General features: G+C 36.4%; 1 pseudogene; it reads right to left on the bottom strand.

Annotated features, from left to right (window-relative positions):
• Positions 1-8,859, bottom strand: part of LOC104854390 — a 30,737-nt pseudogene extending 21,878 nt beyond the window's left edge.
• Between the last annotated feature and the right edge of the window lie 8,022 nt (positions 8,860-16,881).

The raw sequence follows: 16,881 nt of genomic DNA, 5'->3' as shown, positions 1-16,881 counted from the left end.
TCATTTCGGATGCCCATTTTTTAATCGGGTCTTTATATTTGGGGGGGTTGATTGTTTTGAGTTCTTTATATATCCGTGATAATAGTCCTTTGTCTGAGGAACAGCTGGTAAAAATTTTTCCCCACATTGTAGATTGTCTCTTAGTTCTGCTGATGATTTCTTTTGAAGTACAGAAGCTTTTTAGTAAGATGAGATCCCAGTTGTTGATTCTATCTGCTAGTTCTCGTGCTACTGAGGATTTGTTCATAAAGACTTTTCCTATACCAATGTCGTCCAGAGTACTGCCTAACTTACCTTCCAGCAAGTTTAATGTTTCTGTTTTAATATTTAGATCTTTAATCCATTTGGATTTTAATTTAGTGCATGGCGAAAGATAAGGGTCTAATTTTAATCTGTGGCAGGTTGACATCCAGTTTTTCCAACACCATTTATTTGTGCAAGAACTTTTTAATGTTGATTCTTTGCAATATTTTCTGTGCCATCAGTATTTTGTTCATAAAATTTTTGGCAACACCTATTTCTTCAAGAGTTCTAGCCATTCACTCTTCCAATAGACTTAGTAATTCTGTTTTAATATTTAGATTTTAATCTATTTTTATTTTAGTTTAGTGCATGATGAGAGATATAAGCCATGGCATGTGAAAAAAGAGTTTACCAGCATCAATTATGAAAGAGGCTGTCTTTCTCCCAGTAAAGATGCTTGGCCCCTTTTCAAAGATAAGGAGGATGAGTAGAGTTGGAGTTGTTTGTGCATCTTCTAGTCTGTTCCATTGATCCTTGGGTCTGTTTGTGTGCCAGTAGTATGCTGTCTTTATCATGGTAGCTTTGTAGTATATTTTCAAAGTAAGAATTGTGATGCTCCATGCCTTGCCTTTGTAGCCTAGATTTGCTTTTGCTATTATAGGTGTCCTCTGATTCCAAATAAATTTAAGGATTATTTTCTCTAATTTTGTGAGGTATGCTATTGTTATTTTAATTGAGTTTGCATTGCATCTATGTAACAATTTTGGAAGTATGGCTTTTCACTTTACTGTTTTTTTCTGTCCAAGAACAACAAATATCTTTCCATTTTCTGATATCTTCTTTGATCTCTTTATTCAGAATGCTGTCATTTTCAATGTAAAGGCCTTTTACATTCTTCTTTAGATTGATTCTTAAGTATTTCTTTTTTATCAAAAGAAAAGTTTATTGAAACTAATTTCCATGCTCTTGTAAATTCAGTGTCTTAAAGGCTGGTACACTGCTTGTTAGCAAGAATATCTGAATCGTACAACGCTTAACATTTTCCTACCAAACTTGGAAAATGAGTCACAGTAGACATGGTTCTACCTCATAGGGTCAGTGAAACAACTGGAGAAGCAATAACAGTTTTAAAGGAAAGAAACTATATGTAAGTAGTACACTTTCCTCAGAAGCAATCTTTCTTTTTTTTACTTTATATTGATTTGGCTTTCATTGTAAGTAGGCATAGTTGTGGGCTTGTGAGAGAGGCTTGATATGGACAGAAATAAGCCATATAAGGTATTTTAATTAGAACTCACTCTGTATGTGGGTACTTTCTTGGAAATTGAACATGTAGAGAAAGCATGATTGGCAGCTGGGAGTGTAGCTCAATGGTAGAGCACATGCTTAGCATACACTTCCGGATTTGATTTCTGGCACCAAATAAACCACAAACAATATGATGATGGTAGTTAGGTGAAGATTCTTTGATGTGGATTTAGGTGATGTTAGGTCCTTAAGATTAGGACCCAGCATAGCAGATGCTCTCTATGATGTGTACAGTACACAGTTTAGGGAGAAGGTAATTGTTTACCAAAATATTCAAAAATTCTGGTTGACTTGATGCTATTATGAAAGGCGTGGTTTTAATTTATTTCTCAGTTAATTTGTCATTTTTGTGCTATTGATTTTTGTGAATTTCCTTTTTATGCACCTACATTACTGATTTTGGTTATTAGATCTAGAAGTCTTTTAGGTTTTGGGATCTTCTATTTAGAGTATCATGTCACCCACAAATAATAATTAAACTTCTTTTTTTCTACTATGGTTCAGGTAGAGATGTTACCCTAAAGCCTCATGTGGTCATGGATGGATGGATCTAGAGTGTGTGATGCTAGGATTAAGGGCATGTGATTACTAAACCACTACACATGAGTAATTGGTTTGGCACCACCTTACGCCCAGTAGTCTGAATAAAATGAGAAGAGCAAAAAGGCACTGTTAAGGTTTCTTTGCTATACTTTGTTACCTTTGCTACATGGTCTGTGCCATGTTGTCTCTCCTCTATGAGGCCTATTGCCATCCCTGATTTGGAGCCAGCTGATTATGGACTAAAACCTCCATGAACCATAAGTCAAATAAACCTGTCCCCCTTTAACTTTGGATGTTGCATATTTTGTCTCAGCAATGAGGGAATAGTACCTAACAGTGAAATTTGGTACCAGAGAAATGGTGTCATTGCTGTGACATTACCTGACATGTGGCTTAAGAGCCTTTGGAATTAGCTTGTGGGCAGGGGAAGAGATAGGAAAAATTCAGAGTTGTTGGCTGAATAAGTAGAGCTCCTGGAATGTGTTGGGCTGTTCTGTATGGGAGATTCTGATCCGAGCTCAGAAGACCAGAAAGATGGTGAAAACCAAGTTCAGTAGGTTTCTGCTAAGAAGAAACACATTGGCTGTTGGACTCCATATTATATGTGTTGGTTTGTATGCATTTTGCTCCTGTTCAAAGACTTTTCCTGAGACTGATTTTAGGGGCAATGGACTAATTTATCTTGTAGAAGAAATTTCAAGACAGTCAAATATTGAGGCAGTGGCATGGCTGCAGTAGAGTGCTTTTAGCCTGATTTATGTTAAGAATCAAGAGCAAAGATCCCAGCAGAATGATTCAAAATGTTTTGAGTTGGCCAAAAAGGAAGCTCCAGTTTTGCTGTGGACTGCAAAGATAGAGAGGAGTAGATCTTGATTTTGAGAAGGAACTGAGTAGAAAAGATGTCCTGAGGGCATCAGAAGAAAGCAGCAAGACTACCCTTTGCAGCCTTAAAATTGCAAAAGTGAGAGTTTTCTTTGAGAAGAGAGCCCCAGAGCACCATGTTCCAGAATGGCAGAGGCCTAGAGAATTTGTTCCTCAGAGTTAGATTCAGAGTACTCAGCGATCCAGGTACTCAACCCCTACAGCCAAGAGAGAAGAAAGCCTGGCTACTACTACAGCTGGAAGAAAACCTTGGTACCTTCCATGTGTCTCTTGTTTTATGTGATATAAAATGCAAGAATTGTGGGGTCAGGAATTCTTCCACCCAGATATCAGAAGTCCTGGGAGGCCAAGCTGTGTTCCCCTGAGAGGGCAATATGTGGAGCTGTAAATGTGAAGCCAAATGTGCCATGGAGACACCAGAATGTTAGAGAAGTGAGGAACATGGATCTTCTGAGGAAACCAGCAAAGGGGGCGCAGAGCTGGCCCAAGAAGGAAGCCATGGACGCTACAACCACCAGGAGCGCTGCAGGAGTGGAGCCACCTAAGCCCTTTGGCGTTCACGACTTGCCATAGATTGCCTCAGATGCTGTATATGCAACTACAGGACTTAAAGTTTACCTTGCTGAATTTTGGACTTGCCATGGTCCCATTTTTTTGTATCCCCCTATTTGTACCTTTTAGAATGGTAATGTTTATCTTGTGCCATTGTATGTAAGAAGTGTTTAACTTTCTTTTCATGTGCATACAGAGGCTTGTAGCTAAAAGTTTGCCTTAAATTTCAGAGGATACTTGGGAATTGGACATTTTAGTAACGCTGAAACTGTTGGGATTCCAGCAACTCTTAGAGATGGAATAAATTCCTCTGTGTAAAGTAATGTACATGAGTGTTGGTGGGCCAGGGACAGAATGTTATGGTTTGGATAGAAATGTCCCCCCAAAGCCTTATGCAGTAATGGGTGGATGGATCTAGAGTGTGTGATGTTAGGATTGGTGATTACTAAACTACTGCACCTGAGTGACTGGTTTGGCACTACCCTAATCCCAGTAGTGTGAATAAGATAAAAGGAGGAGATAGACACTATTAAAGTCACTTGTTACCTTTGCTACCTTGTGTGTGCCATGTTGTCTCTCCTGTATGCTGCCTATTTGCCATCCCTGTCTTGAAGACAGCTGTTTATGGACTGAAACCTCTATGAACCATAAGCTGAAACTTTTCCCCATTTAACTGGGTATTGGGTATTTTGTCTCACCAATGAGAGAAAAATAACTAACATACTTTTCCATAATTATTTCTTTTATTTATTTCTCTTGTTTAATTGGTCTGGCTGATATTTTTAAAGCTATATTGAATAGAAGTGGTGATAGAGCACATCATTGTCCTGATTCTAATTTTTAAAGTGAAAACTCTCAGTCTTTAACCATTTAGTATAATGTTGATTTTTGGTTTGTCAAAAATGGATTTTATCAGTTTGAGATAAAGAACAACTTTTCCAATTTTCTGTAGGGTTTATTTTTATCACAAATGTGCTTTGGACTTTGTCAAATGCTTTTTCTGCACTTATTGAGATGATCATGTTTTTTTATCCTTAGTTATCTTAATATGGTGTGTTACATTTATTGATTTGCATGTGTTAAACCACCCCTAAATCCCTGAGATGAATCATAATTATTCATGGTGTATAATCTTCTTTCGTATTTGCTTCATTCTATTTGCCTTATAGAGGATTCTTGCATTTGTGTTCATTAGTGTTTGACCTGTAGTTCTGTGTGGGTTTTTCTCTTGTTTTGGTATCAAGGTAATGCTTGCTCCAGGAATGAGTTTGGGAGTATTGTTTCTATTTCAATTTTATTAAAGAATTTGAGGAATAGTGGCATGCGATCTTTTCTAAATTTCTTGTAGAATTCAGCAGTGAATCTGTCAGGATCTGTACTTCTCTTTGTTGGTAGGTTTTTAATTGCATCTTGAATTTCATTGACTGATATTAGTTATTTAGAATTTTGTTTGTTTATTTGTTTTGGTACTGAGGATCAAACTCAGAACCTTGTGCTTGTGAGAACCACTGAGCTACATTCACTTGGCAGAACCACTGAGCTAAATTCCTGGCCCTTTATTTAGAATTGTTATGTCTTCTTGACTCAGCTTTGATAACTCATATGTATCTAGGAATCTGTTCATATTTTCTGTGTTTTCCAACTTATTAGAATACAAGTTCTTGAAGTAGGTATTGATTATCTCTCTGGATTTCCCAGGGTATGTTGTAATTTCACACTTTTCATTTCAAATTGCATAGATTTGAGTCTTTTCTTTCCTCTTTATGATAAGGTTGGCTAGCAATTTGTCACTTTTATTTAATCATTCAAAGAAATAACTCTTCAATTCCTTGATTGTATTGTTTTCTTGGTCTCAGATGAATTAATTTTGCTCTCATCTTTATAATTCCTTCCTTTGTATGAGCTTTAGGCTTGACTTGCTCTTCTTTTTCTGGAAGTTTGAGCTTCAACATTAGACTGTTCATTTCAACTCTGTGTTTCTGATGTGGGAATTCACTGCTATAAATTTCCCTCATAGGACTGCTGTCATCAAGGTCCATAAGTTCTGGTATGTTGCATTGGCACTATCATTTAAGTTTAGATCCTGTTTAATTTCTTCTTAAATTTCATCTATGACCCATTGCTTGTTCAGGAGGGCATTATTTAATTTCAATGTGTTTGTTGAGTTTTTGTGGTTTCTTTCGCCATTGATTTCCAATTTCATTACACTATAGTCAGATAATATGCATGGGATAATTTAAGTATGTTCTGTGAGCCAATTTGTGGTCTGTTTTAGAGAATGTTCCATGTGCAGCTGAGAAGAATGTGTATTTCAGTGTTGTGTGTTGGTACACTCTGTAGACATCTACTATGTCCATGTGTTCAAAGGTTTGTTTCAGTTCTGCTACTTCTTTCCTGAATTTTGTCTAGAGGATTAATTTGTGACAGTGGGGTATTGAGGTTCCCAATTAAAATTTTATGTGTTTATTTGATTTTTCATGTTCATTAATATTAGTTTTATATAATTGGGTGTGCCAGGTCTTGGTGCTTATACATTTGTGATTGTTATCTCTTCATCTTAGATTGTTCTCTTAACAAGAATATAGTGTCCATCTTTGTATTTTTTGATAAGTCTTGGCTTGAAATTCACTTTGGCTGCAAATAGAATAGCTATCCCTACTTTTTTGCAGATTCCTGTCACATTAAGTATTGTTTTCCATCCTTTGACTTTCATTCTATGAATTTCTTTTTGAGTTAAATGTTTTTCTTGTATACAGCATATTGTTGAATCTTATTTCTTGAAGCATTCTACCAGTCTGTTTCTTTTGATTGTTGACTTGAGACCATTCACATTGTTCTTATATAATTTTCCAGCTTTTGGTTCCATTTCTTTCTATTCTGTTTAATTCTGTGTCTTGACTTATGGATTAATTCTATTGGGTTTTATAGAACTATAGTCTCTGTTATCTTTCTAGAATGTTCTTCAGAACATTTTGGATTGAGTTGGTAGTCCATGAATTTCTTTAGGTGTCCTTTGTCATGGAAATGTCTTATTTTTCCCCTGGTTTTGAAAGACAGTTTTGCAATATTTGTTGGGGATTATCTTCTTTTAGGGCTTGAATACTTCACTCTAAGCCCTCCTTAATGTAAAGGTTCATGTTGAGAAGTCTGCTGAGTTTCTTTTCCTTTATATGTAATTTGTTTCTTTTCTGTAACAGCTTTTAATATTCTCTTCTTGTGTTGATTTTCTGGAATCTTTACTTTTATATGCTTTAGTATAGTTTTATGATAGCTAATTGGAGTTCTATATGCCTAGCTTGTCATTATGTTCAATTCTTTCCACGCTTGGAATGTTTTCTGCCAGTATTTCTGTGAATAGGTTTTTCATATCGTTTGTGATATCTCATATTTTTCATTGACTCTGATCAAACATGTTATTTTTCTTTGAATTATCTAGTAGCTGTTGAATTGATTTTTTGTAGTCCCGTGCTATTTTTAAGAAGGCTTTCTTTTCATGATCACTAACTACAAACCTGTCTTCTAAATCTGATATTCTCTCTTCACCTTGGTCAATTCTGCTGCATATAATTTCAGTAGAATTTTTAATCTCATGCATATCTGTGAGAATCTGTTGCATGGGTTACATTTCTTTCCTACATGGGTCATTTATGGTTTCCATCATTTGTCTAAGCTTCACTATTTTTATCTGTACCTACACTAAATTCACTAACCATGTTCTTCATTATGGTCATCATTTCTTCACTAATCTGGGAAATCATCTAATTTGATTTTTTTATAGAGCCTTATTCACTTGCTTTGTTACTTTTACTTTTACCATTTGAGAGATTTCAGGTGGGTGGCTTTCAAATTTTTCCACCTCTTTGCCACCTTTGTTTTACTTGGGCAAGCTGGGAGTTTGGGGTAGCATCTTGCTTCTGTATCTTCTTATTTTCTATTGTTTTGGTTTAGTTTCTACATTTTTCTTGCAAACTGCTTAAGATAGATTGCTTTATTACTAGTATTTTTATTATTAGTATTTAGAGTGATATATAAAATAGCTATTTTTCAGAGATGGCTTCTAGGTATAGTTGATCATTGGCTTTTAAGTCTGTTGCAAGATACTACCTCTTCTAGTTACTTGGGATGAGGATTTTCTTCCTGTTTAGCCTATCCCTGGTTCTTTGTATTGGTCTATAGTATTGTTTATGACATTCAGACAATTTTCAAAGTAGCATATAATGAAGGATAACTGATTAGAACATCAATGTCTCCTTGACTAAAAAAGTAAATCAGTAACAACAATAAAAATAAGCACAGTCTAGAAAAATGAAAATCTGTATTGACTATTAATTTGCCCCCTTTAGCCATATTAACAAGATTTGGAGTTTTATTTGAAAATCTAAAACCAACCAGAAAATTGTATATAGTAACTATCCCCCTGTAGAAAGATTTTTGACATGGGTAAGAGGAAAAAATTTAAAAAATAGAAGACATGAATAATATCAGAAACAAGGCTTAGGGCTGGGGATTTAGCTCAGTGGTTCCACTGCCTGCCTTGAAAGTGCAAAGACCCAAGTTTGATCCCTGGTTAAAAAAAAGAAAAAGAAAAAAGAATAAAGGAAATGGCTGAAAGAGAAAGGAAGATTATACAAGTTTTGGGATACTGTGAAGAAGACAGGAAGGGAAGTAAGAAAGAAGAAACAAAGACGAGAACAGAACAAACAACAAGAATACCTTGAAACAATATTTATACTCATAAAAACAAGAACAAATGATGAAGAAAAAGAAAGGATGAAAATAAGTGTCCACTTCAGGGAATGTCTTTTTTGTTCCTGGTAGACACAGGGGCAGAAAGATTCCAGATCCATCTTAGTTGATCTCAGCAAGCCTACAGTAGAATTAAGGCAGGATGGTGAATATTCCCAACAAGCTTACATATTCAACTCCATTGAAGAACAGGCTGATCATGGTTTCTGGCTGTGAAGCTGGAACCCGAGTTATTTAGCCCACAACAATCAAGGTGCCTCTTACTGGCTTGAACTTGACTTCTTGACCTTGGGTGTCTCGCATGGCTGCACCTCACCTTGACACTGGAATCCATGAGTTATAATCAACCCACTGCTCCTCTGAGTCCTGAGTTCAGTTTTCCCCTTTCCAAAATGGCCACTGTCCAATTGCCCTCTCCTGGGGACATTTGAATTGGAATCACTCACCATCTACTGCAGTCTGCTGCATCATTTCACTGTTTGTTTCTCCATGAAGGCCTCTGGAATCACTTGAAGTCACTGTGCCGCTGTAGGTTTGACCTGCTTCTTTCATGCTGTAAGTTAGGATTCCAGGAGCAAGTGCCATTTGTAATCCCCCTCTTCTGCATTGCAGTCCATCTCTTTGCTTTTCCTGTGGGCCCCAATTCTAACATCAAATTCTATTTGACCTTTTATATCCAGTAGTATTTGTTTTGTAAAATTGAGTACACCAATATTTGTCACACTTATATTTATAATTATCTTTTCTTGGTGAATTATTCACTTTGCCAGCATATACTGATATTATTTGTTTCTTCTGAGTGTTTGGTTTGATGTCTTTCCAGATGAAGTTTGTTTCTTGCAGGAAACATAGATGTATCTTGATTTTTGATCCAATCTGCAATTTTACCTTTTAATCTGAGAGTTGAGACCATTTACATTCAGTGCTATTATTGAAAGGTGAATGCTAATTATTGTCATTATTTCACCGTTTCATTCATTTCTCTTTTTCATTCATTTAACTACAATTCCAGTAATACTTATTTTTCCTCTTGGCCTATATTTTGTTATTATCCTCATCATATCTGTTTAACATTCCCTTAAATATTTTCTGCAACAGTGGTTTATTATGTAAGGTCTTTATATCTTCTTCAATTTGGAAATACAGCCTTGCAAGGATAGTAGTCTTGGTTGGCAATTACTATCTTTCAAGGCTTGAAAAAATTTATTTCAAGCCCTTCTGACCTTTAAACTTTCTATTAATAAATTGGTTAGTATTATTATGGGATTGCCCTTAAAACTGATTTGGTGCTTCTTTCTAACAGCATTCAATATTTTGTCTTTGTTTTAAATTTCTGACATTTTTACTATGATGTGTCACAGAGAGGTTCTTTCCTAGTGGTGTTTTTGTTTTGTTTTGTTTTGCATTTTGAGTGACTCCGTTGCCTGGGTATCCATCTCATTACCAAGTGTAAGAAATTTTATGCTATAATTTCATGGAACAAATTTTTATGTAAGTACCTGTACTCTACCACCCTGATGAGGCCTATGATCCTTAGGTGTGTTATTTTAGAGTTTCCTAGGAGCTCTTGGATGATCTTTTCATTGCTTCTTTTTTACTGACTAAATGTTCTTCCTTGTCTACTTTGTTTTCAAGACTTTATGTCCTTCTGACTCATCTTGTCTACTGCAGAAATTTTCAGTTGAATTTGATTTGGCTTAAGATTTTCAGATTCAGGATTTCTGTTTGATTCTTTTTCATGCCTCTATGTCTTTACTAAAGTTGTTTTTCATAGCCTGCATTATATGTCTTAATTTATACAGCTGCTTATTTGCATCCTCTTTGAGCTCTCTGATAATTTTAACTGTGAGGATTTAAAAAATTCTTTGTCTAGAATTTCATTTATTTCAATTCATTAGGATGAGCTTTTGGGGAGTTATGAACTTTATGAGGTATACTGTTGCTTTGTTTTCTCTTGATTCTTATTGTTTGTGTTACAAGTTGTAGATCATTTGGGTTGCAAAGTTGTACAACTATTGTATGGAAATCTCTTTAGTAGTGGCTTTTTCCCTGTGATATTCCCTTGGTTTTGATTATAACTCAGTGTGAAAGCACCCACTCAAACTGTTAAAGTGCTAGGTTCAATATATAGTACTAAAATGTAAGGAGAGAATGGCTACTGGTAACATCAACATCCAAAGAACCAGCCACATGCCATTTTATAATTTAAAGCCTGTTTTAAAAGCCCTTGCCTGTTTCACTAATGCAGGAAGTTAGAAAGAATAGTAACAATGTAAGATAGGCTAGGAAAAAAGAGAAAAAATTAAGAACAAAGAACAGACATAAAAGATACAAATGAGAAAGAAAAAAAATTAAATAACTTTTACTGATAATATGTTAATGTCAGCTAAGAGAGGGGAAAGAAGAGGGTGTGAAGGGTTATGTGAGAGGAAAGAAAGAAAAAAAGAGTAGGATGGAAATGTAAATAGAAAATGAGAGAATAGGAGAAGTTGAATTGAATTAATAAACTAGCAAAAACATGACAAAACAAAGACATAATAGGATCAAAAGCAATAAGTAGCACTCATACATCATTATGTACACATATACACCCCACATACTAAAAAGGATGAAGAGAACAAGAAAAGGGATAGAGACCCCCCGCAAGTGCCTGGGGTCTCCAAGAAGCACAGGTCCATGAGTGCCAGAGCTGTTTAGAGCTAGGATGCTACCCCACTCCAAGTACCCCAGGCCTCCAAGTGGTGCAGACCAGTGAGGAGTAGAGCTATGCAGGCACCTCTGCAGCATCACCTGTGTTCCCCCCACATCCCTGCCTCTGGCCTCTTGGCTGCACCATTACCTGAATCCACACCACAGAGACACAGGAGGTCATCAAGGCCATTGTACTGAGCGCCAGAAGACAGAGCAAAAGTGAAGAACAGAAAGAGGGCCTCTCTCAGGTCCCTTGATGAAAATTGATGACCACTGGAAAAGTGAAGACAATCTGCAATAGAGACACACCAGACCACTGTAGCCGCTAAGTTGCAGGGATCAGGACCTCCCATCGGAACCTGTACTATCTTCAGGGGAGGGGCAGCTGGAATCTGCAATAGAAATTTTTAGAGTTTAACCCTGCAGGAGGTCAGGGAGCTCAACTTGGGGCTTGCAGCCAGAAATCATCCTGAATCTCAGGGTTGTTCTGCTGTCTTTCAGAGACTTCTAGTTAACTTAGATCTTCACACTGCTACCCGCAATGTCAATTGTGACCGCAGAGGCATACCCTGGAGGAGGCCCTTCATTTTTTTATTTTATTTTAATAATTATATTTTTCTCTTTTCCTCTTATTTTTAATATTTAATATTTACTTTTTATTTTTACCGCTCTTCAAATTCTTCCTTTTTTCTTTTTTTCTTCCCTTTTCTTTCTCTTTCCCACTCAATCTCTCACTCCCACATTTTTCTTTATCTCCCTTTTTGTTCTTCCTACCCTAATTTGGATTTCTTTCTTTTTTTCTTCTCTCTTTTCCTTCTTTTGATTGTCATTAATTTCAAAGCAAAGAGAGTACAGTTTCTAGCTTCCCTATTGCTGCCAGGTTGTTCTATTATTGTTTTTATTCTTTCATTCCATCTTTCCTCTTGTCATCAGGAGTTTCCTAGAGATTTCATGATCTTCCTATGTCCTCTTCTTCATTTCTAACCTTCTGTTATCCTTCCACTTATCCTTCTCCTATCCCTCTTTTTGTAAAGGGAACAATCCAAGAGGAAGAGAAGACAAGAATAAATATATATGCACCAAATACTAATGTCCCCAATTATACAATTGTAATGAGGGACATAACTAACTCACTGCCACAAATAGACAGGGAATCTAGACAAAAACTCAACAATGAAATGCTACAACTAAACCAAACTTTTGAAAAAATGGACTGAATAGATGTCTAAAGAGTGTACCACTCTGAAAAAAAATCAGAATATACGTTCTTTTTGTTTGGACATGGGCCATTCTCCAAAATAGACCACATACTAGCTCATAGAGCATGTTTAAATAAATTCAAAAGAATTGAAGCTCTCCAATGTATATTGTCAGACCATAGTGCAATTCAACTGGAGATCAATAGCATAAGAAACTGCAAGAACTTCACAAACACATGAAAATTGAATAATATTCTCCTGAACAACTAATGAATCACATTGTAAATTACAGAAGAAACTAGACAGCTTTTACAAATAAATGATAAGTGAATACAACATACATAAACCTATGGGACTCAATGAAAGCATTTCTATGAGCAAAATTCATAGCAGTTAATGTCTACACTAGGAAAACAGACCGAACTCAAATAGCCTAATGCTGAATCTTAAGCTTCTAGAAAAAGAAGAGCAGGATAAACCAAAAGATTGTACAATGTAGGAAAATATAAAGATGAAAGCACTAATCAATGCATTGCAGACTAAGAGAACAATACAAAAACCAACAAATCGAAGAGTTGGTTTTTCAATAGAAATAAAATTGATAAACACTTAGCCAAACTTATCAAAAAAAGGAAAGAAAAGGCTCAAATCCATGCAATTAGGAATGAAAAAGGTGAAATCACAACAAATCCAACAGAAATCCACTGGATCATCAATACCTACTTTGAGAACCTGTATTCTAATAAAATGAAAAAAACACAGAAGAAATGGACAGATTTCTAGATACTTATGAATAACCAAAGTTGAATGAAGAAGATAAAAAAATTCTAAACACCAATTACAATCAGTGAAATTGAAAATGTAATTAAAAATTTACCAACAAAGAATAGCCCAGGTCCTGATGTGTAGTCTCTTGGTGTTGTACTCTGGTTCTTTGAGACCTGTGGAGAGAGGGTGAGGTATGGAGACAATACCAACTCCAGGGAGGACTTTAGGGAATCACTTCTGCTTTTATTGTGTCATGTTACAGCTTATATAGCACAGATCTAATTTACATAAGGGATGAGATGGGCAGAAAGGGTGTGGGTGGTGTACAGAGATTGGCTGAGCCCAGAGAGTCATCAGTTGTTGGGGAACTAGAGGTGTGTAGTGAGCGTGGCCAAGAAGGCTTTCTACACACTGGTTATGGGCAGCTTGCATGCTCCTATAGCATCCAGTTGCTTGCTACTGGACTTTGGTGTGGTGCACCTTACTTAGCCCGGCTTCTGGAGCATCCATACTGGTGGCTTCGCTGATGAATTCTACAAAACATTTAAATAAGTACTCTGTCACTACTCTTTAAACTTTTCAGTGAAATTGAAAGGGAAGCAATACTTTTAATTCATTCCTGGAAGCAAGTGTTACTTTGATTCCAAAACCAGGGGAAGACACAACCAAGAATGAGGACTACAGGCCAATCTCCCTAATAAACATAGATGCCAAAATCCTCAGTAAGATACTGGCAAATAGAATACAGAGGGTCGTCAAGAAGATCATACATCCTGACCAAGTCAGATTTATTCCAGGGATGCAAGGATGGTTCCACATACATAAATCAATAAATGTAATGTGCTATATTAATAGAACCAAGGACAAAAACCTTATAATCATCTCAATAGATGTAGAGAAAGCATTCGACAAAATTCAACACCCATTCATGTTGAAAACTCTACAGAAAATTGTTATAGATGGTCTTTATCTCAATTTGGTTAAGGCTAGCTATGAAAAGCCAAGAGCGAACATCATACTAAATGGTCAAAAATTGAAAACCTTCACACTAAAATCAGGAACAAAACAAGGATGTCCACTGTTACCATTCCTGTTCAGTATAGTTTTGGAAACATTAGCCACAGCAGTTAGACAAAAGAAACAAATGAAAGCAATAAAGATAGGAAAAGAAGAAGGTAAACTATCATAATTTGCTGATGATATGATACTCTACATATAAGACCCCCCAAACAAAACTCTGTCAAAAGACTTCTAGACTTAATTGACAGATTCAGCAGAGTAGCTGGATACAAGGTCAACACTCAAAAATCAATAGCCTCCTTGTACACAAATAACAGACTCACTGAGAGAGAAATTAGGGAAACAATTCCTTTCATAATAGCATCCAGAAAAATGAAATATCTATAAGTCATTCTAATGCAGGATGCAAAAAACTTCTATACTGACAACTACAGCACTCTGAAAAAAGAGATTGAAGAGGATATAAACAAATGGAAAGACATCCCTTGTTCCTGTGTAGGAAGAACCACCATAGTGAAAATGGCCATACTTCCAAAACTGCTATACAGATTGATTGCAATCCCAGTTGAAATCTCAATAGTAAATGTAAATAAAAAATAGTAAAAAACAAAAGTACTAAAATGTGCTCTAAAAGTTTCTTGTTCATAGGTGGGGCTTTTGGAATGTTATTGGAACATGGTGGCACTGTACTCATTAGTGGATTAGTCCATTGATGGGTTCGTAGTTTATCGTTCTGTTCCAAGATGGCACGTGGTAACTGGGAGCATGTCCCGGAAGGATGTATTCTTGTCTCCAGATCCTTCTTTCTCTCCTTTCCAATTACTGTGATGTGAGCAGCTTTCCTCCATGGAGCCTTTCTACTATGCTCTTTTTGGTTTAGAGCCTGAGACTATAAACTGAACCCATTGTAACTGTGAAACAAAATAAACTCCTATAAGTTGTGAGTGTTGGGTATTTTGTCACTAACACAGGGTAACAGGTGCCTTGGCTTCCATGGTTTCCTGCAGGGACACCCCCAGACTCAGAACCTCTCTGAGTCTGGCTGAACTTAATGCCTGTCAGCATATTGAAACTTTCTGCAGTTTTATTCCATCTTTCTTCCCCACTTGAGAGTCTCCCAGCCCAGAATTTGATTTTCCAGGAAACCAATATTGGGATTTTATATCCAATCTCAGAATTTTAGTTTTACCATGTCATATTCACCTTTTTCCCCAACCAAGGCTATTAGGGTGGCTGCCCATTTCTTCTATATAGCATGATGGCAATTGTTTTGAAGTTATAGAAAATGTGACAATTTTATGAACCTACAAGAGTGGTACTCAAAAGAGTTTCCCAACATTATTCTCCTAAGTCCATTTCCTCCATTCTGAGTTTTTCTAACTCTGATGTCAACACTTATAGTAAAAGCCTATGATGATTTGCATATTTTTCAGTATGTACGTACTCATCTCTAACTACCCAGACTATTTTCTTAGGCCAGTTTCTGCATTAAGAAAATGACACACTCTAAATAGGACACACATGTGCAATTACTGAATAATTTCTCTGGTGTGAAAAACTAAAAGTGTAAATAAGATTAAAACTGTATAATTGACAATGTGAAATAGAATGAAAATTTCTAAAGAAGTAGGGGAAGTGGGAAGGTAGGAGAAAGGAAGAGGTAAAAGAAGAAATATGAGAAAAGAAAAAAATGGAAACAGTCTTTGTAAATAGAAAAGGGTGGAAGGGATGAAGGGAGGGAAGGGGAATAGGGAAATAATGAGAACCAAGATACAACATGTAAAGGTACAGGATCCCAATGATAAATGTACCTAAAAAGTACCAATAAACTTAATTTTAAAAAAAGAAAGAAAACAACACACTGAACACCCAAAATGTATTCTGGTTTCAGTGTATAGGAGCCAGATCTAGCCATCTCCTACATTGCATTAAATATGTACATGACTGTCAGTATGAGTAGAGGAAATTTTCAACAACATGAAATCTGTTTCTTTTCTAGACTACGTGGCTTTCAGAGAATGTTTCAATAACCCACGAACTCTATTAGGGAACTGGGTATGATGGTACATGCCTGAAATCCTAGCCCTTGGAAAGTTTAGGCAGGAGGATTGCCAGGAGTTCGAGACCAGCCTATGCTACATAATAACTTTAAGTCCAGGCTGAACTACATAGTGAGATCATACATAAAAAGAATTCAAGGATGCACTAGTTTAGAGGCTTTTCTTGGGATGGCCACATCATCAACAGCAGGAGTATCTGAAAGTCAGCGACTCATTTCTGATCATGTTGTATAAGTAGAGGTAACTATATGTATGAAAGCCCTGGAAATAAAAAATATAAATGCAGTATAACTACAGCAGAAAGCAATATAGAATGTAGTATGTAAGTGAACTGGAAAATATGTACTGCAGTAGTTAATTGTGGAGTCAGGCTGGTTGTGTTAGTATTCTGACTCTAACACTAACTGTATAGACTTGAGCAAGTTTTTAACTTACTGAAAGCCTCAATATATTCACTGGCAATTTGGTAATATAATAGTAACAACCTCATAAGGATTTTGTGATAGTGGCATAAGATAGTGGCATAAAGCATGTTTACTCATATCATAAATATATCAATATTGTATAGTAACACATATCTGGTGGATGTAGATGAAAATATTGATGGAAAGAGATAGAGATCCCATATTTTGGAGTCTTAGAAGGCTATGTTACCAGCATATCTCAGCAAGCACCACTGTGGACAAGAGCAATGCAGCTGCAGGCAGATCCAGACAGGGTGCTGCCTGAACTCCAGTGCAAAGTCCCACCCAGAAAAGAACTACACAGGAGCACAAGCATCAGCCAGAGGCCCACCCCAATACAATTTATAAGTGTGCAGAGACCCTAGCAAGAATCATGCTCAGATACCAGGGACTGGGGTCCACAGC

The sequence above is a fragment of the Fukomys damarensis genome, unplaced genomic scaffold, assembly GCF_012274545.1.
Source record: "Fukomys damarensis isolate Sample0158 unplaced genomic scaffold, DMR_v1.0_HiC HiC_scaffold_39, whole genome shotgun sequence".
NCBI classification, from domain to species: Eukaryota; Metazoa; Chordata; class Mammalia; order Rodentia; family Bathyergidae; genus Fukomys; species Fukomys damarensis.
Note: the sequence above shows the minus strand (reverse complement) of the source record. Positions and strands in the feature narration are given on the sequence as shown.